The following is a 10,555-nucleotide window of genomic DNA, read 5'->3' on the forward strand; positions in this document are numbered from 1 at the left end:
AATCCTGACTGGTTGTCACTGTCACCCCAGTTCTAGGCAAGAAGAATGTCCGCTGCTTCTTGTACAGAACGAGGATGACACAAGGCTATGCAAAGGCTGGGGACATTCCCCCATGGCTGGACCCATCCCAGGTATCTATGGAAGGGGTCAAGCTATGAGGAACGCTCCCTCTTCCTCTTCCTGCCAGGTCCCACTGATCACCCTGGTTCAACAAGGGACAGTGGGGAAAAAGCAGCGAGACTTGAACTGCCCCAGTTATACCTGAGACAGATCAAGCCACGGGGAGATGCCCACCATGTCACACAGCTCTGGGCTATCCTGGTTTCATACAAAGGGTGTAGGGGAGCAGCAGTGGAGTTCACCCATTCAGTTCCAGAGCCACAGTGTAAGCAGGTGAGCTCAAAGACCTCACTACTTATGTGTCCAGTCAAAACTGGGGCCTGTTACGGCACTGTCCTCACTAGCCTTGGATCTATCCTTGACAGCAGTTCTTCACTATCAAGGATAGATCCAAGGTTGATGAGGATGGCCCAAACAAAAAAATATTTTGCAAACCTGAATTAGAAAGCTTAGAAATGTACTGTTCCCAATCAAGCTACACTACCAGTATTTCTGAATGGCCTCATAAGAAAACCAGCTCCATTCATTTATCTCTCTTAATTACTTATCATGCTATTGAACTAGTGCAGAAAAACGTTAAAATATTTCTGGTTCTCTGTTATGAAATTGTAAGTGTCAAGCTGTGTAGTATGTGAAATAATTCCCTTAAACATTTTATAATTAGTGAAAATAATGATCAGGGAAACAGGTGCTGTTAATTACTAAATCTACTCAAAATTGTGAATATTTGTTTAGTATCAAAATAATTTCACTTCCTACTTTGCCAAGCCTACTTACCTTGTTTTTTTCCCTCTCTACTCTGTATCAGACAGGAGATGAAATTCTGTTTCATGGAGGGGATTAGGATATACCCACCATCTGCCATGGGAAATAGAAGACATAGATCTTCTGCTGGTGAGAGCTATGAAGGCTCATCAGTTTTTCATGGCTTGGTACTAACTTCTGTATGTGGGGTGTGTGAGTGAGGAAAGGATGTACAATGGATTTAAATCTTTTTGTCTGGGTGTCTTGCTTCTCTTTTCTCCTGAGCGGGAACTTTGGACCCAGTGACAACCTTCACTTGACCACCATGATGAACGTGAGAGAGATTCATTTTTGTCCCTTGAGCAAGGATGCTTTTTGAGATTGCTTGAAAACAGCCTTGATTTTGATCATTTTTAGGAGCCAGCAACAATGCCAAGTCCTCCAGAATCAGCAGATAAAGCAGAGGAGAGGAAATATTTAAGACAGGAATGTTTATATACCTGAGAATACAGGGCTCTGCAGAAGTTAATTCTGTCTTAAAATGTTCATATTCCAAAAATAATTGTTGTATCTGCGGAAGGGCAGTATTAAACTATATTAATGGCTATGTAGAACAGAAGCAGAGAGAGACCTATAACATCTACTCCACTTCCAATGAGCTCTTTATGGTTTTCCCTCACCATGACTGTGTTTCCATGGCCAGTTTTGCTTCCCCTGGCTGCTTCATTACTTTGTGGCTTGAAAGTCATGAAACTTTTATAATCTTATTCTAGGTGGGCATTTTATCTAAATTATTTAGACCAGTCTAGCTCCTTTTATTAAAAAGAATCTAAATTTTAAGAGTTTTTGTTACTTGGTACATTTAGTGTGAAGATACTCTAAAAAGTTAGAAATTATCTTCATGCTATTTATTATGTTCTGTTGAACTTGTACAATATATTCACGTTAGTGTGGAAAAGGCAATGTGCATAATATTTTAAACTAGATATTCTATTTCATGATTCAAGTTTGACTGAAAAGCAGGTAGGTACAGTATCCTATTAAAGGTTTTAGTAATTTTTGACTAAGATACCTTAACTGGGCCAACCTCAAAATAGGACGTATGCCTCCTTAATGAAAGTTGTACAATTGAATGTTTGATAATTAAAATAAATAGTTCATTCAAATAAATAATCAAGTGAAGGAAGTTTGATTTTGTTTTTGTATAAATATTAGGGAACTACCTGCAAGAATAAATATTTCCCCTACTCTTTAAATCAGAGAATGTAAAGCAATATGTGATGCACATTACCCTCATTTATATTTTCCTTATGCATTTCACTAAGTCCCAGACTGTTTTATACAACCTGTTTAAAAGGGATTCTTTGATATGAAATCTAGTGAGGTTCAAAAAAGAGAGTTAAAGGTAGTGTGTAGGTGATTTGTTTGCCTATTTGTCAGTTTTTGTGGTTTTATAACATCTCTGATTTTTAAAATGTTTGGTCTCCATTTGCAGTCTGTGACAGACCCCTTCAAAAAAAAAGGAGACATTAACAGATTTTTTCATTAATGTTTTGTTACATTAAAAGAGAAATTTATTGCATTTGTGGTTTGACCAATTTCAGCACGTGATTAAGTGAACAGCATTCCTTTATTTTCCTACACAGTTGGAGGAGTAGGAAAAATCTGCCTAGAATTAGTTATGTGGGTATGAGTGGATCTGGCTAAGTACAGACATGTGGGAAGTTGAATTGGGTTCAGAATGGCCACCTGATTTAAACTTACCTCATCCCAGTGCTGATGTGACACCTACAGGCTCAGTCTCATTGGCTGGCAATCAGTCTAAACCTATAACTGAACAGAAGTTCCATGAACACAAACCAGTCTAAAAGTTGCAGAATCTGGTTTAAGATAAATCTGGATCTGGATCTATGTAGCAGCATACAAATTTGATTTAGGTCAAACTAGTGCATGGAACTTCTATCTACTTCCTCTGTGCAGCCTGAGTGCTGGGAAAACCCAGAGACTGGCCCCAGCCCTGGGGCTGCTCTTTTCATTCCCCCTTCCCCCACACTGGTCTAATTTTTGTCCCTCAGCCCCTTGCTTCCCCCCCTCAGCCAGTGCTTTCGACCCCCATCTCACAAGTCGCTCCAGATGCAGCCACTTTTATCAGCGTTTGCCACTGCTGGAGCTGAGCAAGTAAGTCCCAGTGGTGGGGAGAGGGGCAGAAGGGATGGGGGTATAGGTTCATTGGGGTGGGCTACACCTGCCCCCACACCTTTCACAGGTTGTGCGTGCCTGCCCCCCCTACCCTACCCACAGGTCGCACCTGCCCCCCATCCCACCTGTGGGTCAAGCCTGCTCCCCCTACCTCTCATGGGTTGTACCTGCCCCCTACCCTACTCATGGGTCATGCCCATGCCCACCCCCACCCCACCTGTGGGTCATGCTTGCCCCCCCTACCCCACCCATGGGTTGTACCTCCTCCCAGCCCCCGATGGACCCCTGATCCCCTCCAGCCTGCTGGACTTCCAACCCCCCAGCTAGCACCCTCCATCCTGACTTACATGATATCAGGCAGCCATTTAACTTCCCCTTAATGCCTCTGAATTTCTGCACTTAGCCTTTGTCTCTTTTATAACAAAAGTGAAGATAGACAGGATGTGCCAGTTGCATATTTTCCGTGTTGGAAAGGAGTGTTGTTTTTCCTAAATAATGAAACTGGGAAAGTCATAATGTACAACGTGAACTATATGTATTATGCCTTTTCAGGGAATGTATTAGTTTATTGAAAAGTACAGTAAAAGTGCCTATTTATAATTCTGATTTTGCTTCTTCTGAACCTCTTCCCCCCCCCCCCCCCCCCCGCCACTAATAATAAAAAAAAAAAAGGACAGGAATGTTTGGGATATTTCGTAGTTTGGCTGACTCTCTCTCTCAGCAACTTTTGTTAGACTTGATCCTATAAACAGGATATTTTAACAAGGGCATTCCTCCTTGGTTCAGCCACTGAAAGGAAAGTTCAGAGTGTTATTTAGGAAATATATCAGGAAAGAGGAAGCCTGCTATTAAATCCCAACTAGTTTAATACATTAAAGAAAAGCTCTGCTTAAATTAATACACTAATTTACTTATGTTTACTCCTTAATAATTATTTCTAAACTATTTTTTTCTCCACACATGGATTCCTCAGTAAGGACTGCTTACTTGTGAAGGTTGAATTTAAAAAAAACCAATCTTTAGACTCTCAGAACATAATAAATGGACCTATATTTTGCAACTAGTATTTTAATCCTTTCTAATTCTCAGTGCCAATAGTTCAAAACTAGGCACTTTGAATTTTAAGTCACACTTTTCTAAGACTTCACATTTAGGCTGAAACAAAACATCAGTAACCTTTTCTGGATCTGTTATGCTGTTACTTTTTTACATAATTTACAGCTATGTACAGAAGTGGAAAATACAGCTCTTAAATCTAATGTTCCAAATCTTGTCCTTCAGAGTAATGCTTAGTGTTAACTGATCTTGCTGCTCTTTTACTGCCACTGCAACTTTTCAGAGGAAGAAGTCCTTACTTAGCACTTACAAAGCCATGATAAAATTAATTATACTGCTGTAGTGATCTAATTTATTGCTTTGCTAGATCTACATTAGAAATTTGTCCTGGTAGGTATTTTTTGTTTTTCTTGTCATAGTGTGGCAAGAAGTGTGTCTTTTTAGTGTCTGTCTGCTTTTCTTTGTATAAAATATTTATTTGCAGTAACATATATTATTCATATATGTTGGCAGTAGTGAATTCTGTATTCTCCCACTTGTCACTAGGTCACTAAGAATAAGGAACAACTTCACACTGCTTTTCTGTGATACAACATCACGCGCCAAGACTTGTATGAAAAATGTATTCAGCCCCAGCATACTGAATATATGTACTTTGCTCAATCTTTTGGGCATGCAATTATAAACCAGATTATATAATATTCTTAATTAGGGTGTATATTGTAGCTCCTCAATCTGCTTTGCATTTAGTCAGATTGATAATCAGTCTGCATTGCCTCACTGGACTATTATGTTTGCTAACACCTTACAGAGTTGCAAAGAAAAATAATTCCATATAAAATCTTCAGCAGATTAGGAAGTGAAAGTGTAAATAAAAGGAAGACTGCTTATTGCTCTTGTCACTGTGCTCATTGTCTGACCAAAAATCTCACAAATATTTGTTTCTTTGTAGATCGAGATGTAAACTCACTGCTGCATGTAAATTTTGTATTGCTTTTTCTCATCAATTTCTTTGTAATGAAAGAATCCTTCCACTGTGATTATACTGTTGTCCCACTTAGAAACTTAAAGTTAAAATACGTTCATAACTTTTTTCTTTAAATATCAAAAATTAAAAACAGATAATATAGTTGCTCCCTAGGAACCTTACATATAGGAGGTTAGTGTTGCTTTTTTCATAGCATGCATATAATTAGTGTTCTAGCTAGAAATCAAAAACTGTAGTTACAAAGTGTCTGTGCCTTTGCACACTAGACAGCAACTATGCTGTTGACATGAAAGCAATAGAGAAACTGCTACCTGAGGGTGGGGAGGTAAGCAAGGAGCATTTTTATGTACCGTTGCCTAGCTTCCTGGTGTTGCAGATGGAAAATACTCAGAGCACCGTAATGTTGAAACACCTACACATTGCGCTTCCTTTTATGTTTAGGAGTTGTTATGGGCTTCCATAAGGAGCAAGAGAAGAAATGAGTGAGAGGGGAACTACTAAGAATGTAAATGAACAGTGCTGTATCAGTATTGCATATTCCAAACATTTCAGTAGAAAATGCATTTTAGTTGCAAATCTTAGCTTTTGTTTCAAAATCTACAAAACTATACAAACTAGTGCAGTGTTTATCTTTGTAATCCTGATTCTGGCTGCAGTTCTGTGAGTACTCATTGATTTGTTTAAGTATTTGTAGGTTTGGGGCCTTCTGAGATAAATATTTACTCTTAATTAATGTGTTCCCTGGTTCTTTACATTTCCTTTCTCTTCAAATACTGAGCATAATTATGTGCATAAATATATTCCAGTCACTATAAAAAGTTGTGGAATAATATAAGTAGTCTTAGAAAAATGGCATTTCTTTTTTAAAAGTTCAGGAGTTAATAGTCAATATCTATTTATAAAGGTGTGGGTTCCTTGTCCCCCCCCATTTTATCTACTTTGGCTTGATCCTGCAGATGTATGCTTGCTTAATTTATACGTTATAAATAGCCCCATTGAAGTCAAGTAGAAAAATGCAAATGTTAATTACTGTTCCAAAGGTAAAGACTCAACAATGACATTCATAACAAGCCAACATAATGTACTCGATAACTATCAGGCTGTGTTTTTAAAGCTTCATGAACTAAAATGCTTTGGAACACCTGCATGTGTTTTCATGAGTCTCCTGATGTAGTTTATACTTCAAACATGCATCACATTTGGGGCCTGAAGTGCTCATTCAGGACTAATTATGCAAATATAACACACATGCTATTTAAGTCAAAGGGACTACTCACAGGTGTGAAGTTAGTAGGTTTTACTGTTTGCAGGTCAGTCCTGTATACCACCTCCTGTTGCTCCTTGACCATGTTGCATTTCAAAATATAATTCTAGGCTCTGTGGTATGTTGGGAAATAGCTTCCCTGCCAGTAAATTTCAGCTACAAATGAATTTGGGAGAGTGGTTGAAGGTGAAATGTCTAGTTGGATCTATCAATTCAGATGGCATTCTTGCAAACCTGACCATAAAACATCCACAGTCTCTATCTGCTCTCTGTAACTTTTCCCCAGGGCAGCTCCACCCTGGAGTAGTTTAACATATGAAGGCAAAATTAGGAGATTCTATTTAGCATTGTTAACCTGAGGCAGCTTATTCCAAGGCCCATTGAGAGGCATACTCCTGCCCTCAGCCAGGAGGGTCATATAAATGAAAGAAAGTGCCTCCCCTCTCTCCTCTTAGGCTCAAGTACATATAGAATTGCTTTTGCTGTACATAAAGCTCTCTGGCTAACTTTTTAGATGGGACCTGTTTGTCAGCCAGGGACAAGCTGTAAAGGACTTGTGTGAGTGCCCCATGTTACACTACATTTACTCTAAGGCTTGTACTAGTGCAGTTAGTTCTCTCTGACTACACTGGAGTAGTTATCCTGAATCCAGAAAAGCACTTAGGATCTCCACATCTAGTGCATTAAATAACAGAAGTAGTGGCGGTTCAATATATTATCTGGACTGGGAATGGAAACTTCTGCTGTTGGCTGGAGGAGGGAGGGAATACTTTAAGCAAGGGAAATTTAATTTAAAGTGTAGGTTTTATATCACTAAGGTATTTAATGTACACAATACCCTTATCATCATCCCAAGTGAAGGGGAAAGTCTTACAACTTTTGTTAGGAAATTAAAGTGAATATGGTTATTCTGTAGTTTACATCATGTGCTAAAATGTAACAAAAGGTCCATCAATTTTCTTCAGGCTGAGCCTGATTGAACTGCATATTATGTTAGAAATCACAATGTAAGTAAGTTCTAATTTTTTGAGGAAACATGATGCTCTTTTACCTGTTGCAATGTAATTGGATAATGCATGTACAAATGATGTGTTTAGCCTGCCAATGAATGTTGCTAATGCCTTACCAAAAAAAAGCATATTTTTTGTATTTTTTTTCCCTCAGAGGCAAGTTGAAACAATGCTAGATTTGGGGAACTGTTTACTGAAAAGCATTTTCTAATAGATCTCTGAAGAAGTGCAATTGTATAATTCTTATTGTTCAGTGCATACAGTACATTGTCTCCATCACTCTGTACACTGCTGCTATTAGTGCTTGTTCTAATAAATCTCAATGTACACTGTTTAAACTACTGTAACTTCTGTGGTTTGATTTATTTGTAGAAGAACCATTTCAGAATATGATTCATAAAGCAACTATGTGTACATGCTTGCTGGAATTTATTGATGAACTCTGTCCTGCATCTCAAAGCATGCGCCGTACAGATTCTTACCTGCCAAATTAAAAAAATTAAAGTGATTTAGAGAATAGCGTGGTTCTGGCAGTCATAACGCTAAAGCAGCCTTTTTCCACAAGCACCCTCCTTAACCTCCTGCACCCAACTAACATTTTCCACTGCAGGATTCCCTTTATAAAGGAGCGTTCCCCTGGCATGCCACTCTAGTGCTGCTCCTTTAAAGCTGACCTAGCAACTTGGGGTTTTTCAATTGGCACGTCCTGGCTATATCTTTTTGTTACATCTGATACAGATCTGTTTGTCATAGTTTTGTATTCCATATGGTTAGGGGGGGATCTCATGGTTTGTTTTTCAAATTTCTAAACGTGTCTAAATTTTTATGGGAAAGTATAGGTATATGGCAGTTTAAGGTGTTCTCTGTGATAACTAAAGATAGTTTAATGAAAACACATTCATGATCACTTGGCATATTTTTGTAGAAGGAGCAAGATGAACAGCATGAAGTAACTCCATTACATTTGGCTTTGGAATTTTTCAGGCTCTAAAATGTTCTGTTTGCAGAAAACAGGAAGAATTAGTTCCAGAGGATGTAAGGCATTTGGTTGTTTCTTGGCCTTATAAAAAGTAAAATGTTAAAACAGGCTGGAGTACTGCCTGGTTGGAAACACCAGAGAATGAGGACAAATTCCTTTTTCTCTATGCCTTTCAATACTACTTTTATGCTGCAGAGTACACATCTATACTCATCTTAGGTGCCTTAGGCTTAGTTTTGTGCTTAGAGCATGCTCTCAGTTAAGTCCGTTATTTCAGTGGAGCGTCTCAGTGTTCATTATAGCTTAGTTGAGATCTCAGAATCTGGCCCAAAATGTCTTTCAACAACATTTTTCTCTATTTGGTGATTGTAACTCAGCAAAAATGCTGGGCACAAGCTAAGTGTAAAAAGTCACCTGTCATGTTGACTTGATTGACTGAAAAAATAACCTTTGGGCTTAATGTGATACAGGATCATTAAACTTCCTTGCTATGCTCTTGTAGAATTACCTGACTCAACTTCAGGACTGTTACTTAATCATGAAAGTTATTTTATTTTTAATGTGTAATCTGTCCAAGAGATGGATGGAACCTCCTTTAAGCCGCAAACATATATGCCCTCTGGTGCAATGAAGTGAGACAGTTTGGGAAGAGACAAGATGTCATTCCAACTCAGCTAATGTAGCTGCCCACAGAAAAGCTGTTAGGATTGTAGGTACAAAATCAGAAGTATGCTATAGTGTGCAAGGAATTTTTGGCTGCCTATAGGTCACCTAACACATCTAGACAAGGATTTACCCTTTGAATCTCTATTAGCTTATTTGAGGCTTAATTTTAATTTTCTGAACTTTAAAAGCAGCCATAACTGCCTGAGATCAGTTCCTGGTCTCTTATTATTTATCAACAATTTTAGCAGTCTGTCTGGTTATAAAATGCGTTGGACTAAATCTGAGTTACTTGTAATACACTATTATACCACAAAGGATGTGTTTAGCAAATGACAATTTCAATGGTAATCAGAAATTATTTGGGCTTTAAAATATCTAAGAATGTTAATACTATTGTTTGCCAAAACTTTCAGAATACTCAGTGTTACATTATGGGATGTGAACAAGTGAAACAGTCTGGTACTATCTTTGGGGGCTGTGTTAATATATCTTTTAATTAATGTATTACCTCACCTAATTTATTATGTAACCAACCTGTTGTAATTCCTCAATCCTATTTTGATAAAATCAACTCATTGATAGAAACCTGCTAAACAGTTGATATTTATCAGGAAAGGATACAAGGGCTCAATTTTCATTAACAAAGATGCAACTGTCAATTGAAAAGGGTGGTTTTCGTCTTCCTAATTTTGGACAATATCACAATGCTGCCTAATTAAGGCAGGTTATCTACTGGATGATTAATATTACTGGTAACTCCCCTGTATAGGTAGAAGGTGAACAGACACTCATGTTTCTCCTTCCTTGAACAAGTATTTTAGGCACAGTGCAATGTCGTGGTTCAGTGGTAGAGTCCATGCCTGTCACTTGGGAGACTAGGGTTTGATTCCCAGACATGCATATAACTGCAGCCATTGGGGCACCAAATGTCCAGGCTCCATTTGGCCTTTGGATACTGTCTCAATGGTAAAAAGTGGGGATAGAAGGTCTGGACAGCCTCCACTCCTCCATATTTCTTCCTAGGCATATGTGTTGAAGGCCCTGGTAACCTCTCATGCATACTTCCATGTCAACAATTGCCTAATGCTGTCTCTCTAATCTCTACAAGTTTTGCAGCCCAATGAGCTCAGAAAAAGTTGGCAAGCATATTGTAGTTTCATTCTTCATTACATTGAAAGGCATTCTTTATGTAGAAGGAAAAAGTAGTATGCATGTAGAATAGCTCCTACTGGGAAGTTGTATTAAATATTTATCTGAGACCTAATGAATTTGACCTTCTGAAGACAGTTGAATGGCAACGTATGTAGTTTTGTATCAAGTTTTAGAAAATCAGTTTGAACTTAAGGCTTTAGGTGTAGCAAATGCTCCTGATATAATAACTGTTGCTATGAAATAATAACATACATATAAATAATAAACTCTGGTTTCAGGCTCCGCATAATGCTGCCATGTGCACTGCCCCGCTTTTTTCCACTGCAGGTTTTTTGACACTGGGATTTCCCAGTGTCAACGCCCCCCCCCCCCCCCTC

The sequence above is a fragment of the Gavialis gangeticus genome, unplaced genomic scaffold (genome assembly GCF_001723915.1).
Source record: "Gavialis gangeticus isolate Ggan-Ray unplaced genomic scaffold, GavGan_comp1, whole genome shotgun sequence".
In the NCBI taxonomy this organism is placed as follows: Eukaryota; Metazoa; Chordata; order Crocodylia; family Gavialidae; genus Gavialis; species Gavialis gangeticus.